Raw genomic sequence first — 3,483 nt, 5'->3', positions numbered from 1 at the left:
TTGAACTTGATTTCAATTGGTTCTTTAGTAAACTTAGGAAACAAAGAAGCTTCCAACTCATTTATCATCAAGCACTCCCTCTCGTTTGAGTTGAAAAAGTGGAGAAAACTATCCCATCATTATGATTACCTTTACTTACACACACTTATGGATGCTATTGCAAACCTTGAATTTAGAGAAGACCGTTACTCTCCTCTATTAATTAATGGAAAGAAGGTGTAACCCTACTTCGATTCTCTGAGTTATTCTTCCTTCCAAGTTTATTTTTTACTTTATTTTTTTCTTGATTGAGTATGACATAACATTTCCGATAACATGATGAAATTCAAGGATTTTTAGGGTTCAATCTGTTCAATCTCTATTTCAGACTTCCATCTTTCAATGACCTTTTTATTCTTCAAATTGAATTTCCCAATCTATAATTTATTTGACCCTTTATGATATTTGGAATGATGCAAAGTAATTGACTCTTCTTCAAGAATTATTGGTCCTTCACAAACAACCACTTCAGCTATAAATTGGCTTTCATTTTGTTCCATCTCTACCATTTTAGGTATTATGGTTGTATCATCAATTTCAATCTCCTTATAATTTATTTCTCCCCTTTGAACATCTTGGATTTTCTTCTCCACCATGTTTCTCTTTCATCTAGAACTAACTGAATTAGTATGTGATTTTTTAAGTTACCTCTAAGGAGGATTTACAACTCCTTCATCACCAATGCTACCAGTGGTATTTTGGTTCTGTTCATGAATACTTTTATGACTATTATGAGAAATTGAAGATCTTTTTTGTGCATGAAGAGGGGAACTGGTACTGCTACTAGTTAGAGAGTGTCCTTGTTGCCTATGTTGTTTATTAGTACTTATCGAAGTATGAATATAATTTTAAGCTCCAACAGAGATGCTTCAAAATCCTCTTGTAAACTTTGGTTATCACCTTCTCCTTTGCTTAATTGTAAAGATATATTAAAAGTTGAACCATAACCAATTGACATCATATGGGCCAAAAAAACACCTTGTAACACATACACACATATGTATCATATATTATATATGTAATAAAATATATAATATATATAATTATTCATAATAATAACCATTATACATTAGAATTGTGAATGGCACACATTCCAGGTGGTGTCCTTTACACTCAACGATGTGATCAGGGTCCCACACCCATGTCAAAATCTCACCATACAAAACATACCCACACAACATATTCCTAGCACTTTACATGTGATCTAATTGTGGTGAGTTGATTGAGGTTGATCGGAGGGTAATCAAGGGTTTGGTGTGGTAAGGGGATAATTCTCTCCCAAGGACCCAAAACCACAACCACATATGGGACACATGGAAAATCCACACCCTAATTGGGAGCTTTAGAATGTTATTTGAAATTTAGGTTTCCATGGCCTAAAATCACTGATATAACATTTGAGTGGTTTACCCAAAATCTTTGCATTAAATCGTTCAGAATTTTCTCCAACTCAACGTTCATATGCCTCCCATCTCTGGCAAACAATAGCTTAAGTTTTTCTAAATTTCCAAGCAAAATTCACAGGGGTTTACTATTGGTTATCGATGATTAGTCTTAGATAGGATTATGGGCATGCATGTGGCATTCACGAGCATTATTTTCCTTGATGTAATTTGTTAGTCACCTAATCCTTGGGGATTTGGTGATTTTTGAATATTTTGTAAATATGTAAATAAGAGAAATGTGAATAGTTGGAATAAGAAGAAAAATCAAACATTGGAAGTTGAAACTAAAGGTATGAAATCATCGTATATGTGTGTGTGTGTGAATGCTTGAATTAATGGAACATTAAGGAAGGTTGTAATTTTTCCTTTGATATAAGCATTAGTGTAACTCCCTCCATTATTTATTGGAGTATTTATCTATCATATTCTCTGCTCTTCTACATCTGCATGATAGCAAAAACATCCTCAAACACATATATATTCTTAAATAGGAAAACAAATTACATCAAGTATGCAAGAGCTTATAACTAACAATACTCTCACATGAAGAAATATGAGCTTTAAATAATCTTATTTCCTAAACTAAATTTTTTATATGCAACTATCACATAATCATGTGATTATGACAGTGTCCATTTATATTAAATGAAAATATAATAAATTCTTAATATTGTTTCTAAATAACGACACTTTTCTAGATGTATTATGTACACTAACAATATTTATTCTAGAAAATCCTAGCTATAATAAAATATAATTTTAATCTACGTATCTTAGGATCATAATGTCTAACATTCCCCCTTTGATCCAAAAGTGCATTAGAACAAATACCAATCTTTTCTCTGAACTTTGTAAATTTGATACTACCAAGTGGTTACATGAAGATATCTAAGATCTAAGATTCTGAAGGACAATAATTTGGTTTGATGATATATTGTGTAGTGAGTGTTCTAATGTAATGATATGTGGTGTTAACATGCTTTATTTTCGCATGAAAATTTGTCTTCTTAACAAGTTTAATGGTCAATTGATTGTCAATAAACAATGAAGTGGATTTTTTTGTGGGTATGACTTATATTGTTTGCAAGACTATCCACATGCACTATACAATGCATGATGTGCAACGCGGGGATCAAATGGTTGCCCACTGCAAAAAAAACAAAAACAAAACAAAACAAAAACAAAACAAAACAAAAACAAAAACAAAACAAAAAAACAAAAACAAAAGCAAAAACAAAAACAAAAACAAAAACAAAAAAACAAAAACAAAAACAATAAAAAAAACAAAACAAAAACAAAAAAACAAAAAACAAAAACAAAAAAAACAAAAAACAAAAACAAAAAAACAAACAAAAAACAAAAACAAAAACAATAGACTTTTTTTTATATGTTTTTTCCTGTTTTTGGCACACAATTTTGCTATAAGCGAATTTGTGGCACAAGGTGGTTTTTCCCATGGATGTAATTTTAGTAAGGAACTATGTTTGTATTATAATCTAAGGTAAACGGATTGGTATTCCATAGATGCCACAAGATATATAGGTTGTATTATAACACTGCATTGAAGAATATATATTGAAAAATCTTGCTAGTTTTCCCGAATTTGGGTTTCTGGGATGAAATCTCTATGTTTATGTGTGTGTTTGCCATTGCATATTTTCTATTTTATTAAGAATATATTTTTATTAATTAGTTATGAAGGGTTAAGACCTATATCTTCTTGAATAATTCCAAAATCTTGTAAAACTTTGGGCAACCAAACAATCTCACATGTTGCTTCCCATGCTAAAATATATTTTTCCTCTTCTAAATAATTTTCCATGACAATTTTCTTCTTGCAATTCTGAAAAATTACTACTAAACCATATTCATCAAATATGTTGATGTTGATGCCCTATCATCAACTTTTCTTGTAAAAACTGCATTTGAATATCCAACAAGTACAAAATGCTTATTATTTCATACCTATTTAGTTGTGTTCGTCAAGATGAATATATTC

The sequence above is a fragment of the Pinus tabuliformis genome, chromosome 2_1 (genome assembly GCF_031772625.1).
Source record: "Pinus tabuliformis cultivar Carrire ecotype Pingquan chromosome 2_1, CPIR1, whole genome shotgun sequence".
NCBI classification, from domain to species: domain Eukaryota; kingdom Viridiplantae; phylum Streptophyta; class Pinopsida; order Pinales; family Pinaceae; genus Pinus; species Pinus tabuliformis.
This window is presented reverse-complemented; position numbering follows the sequence as displayed.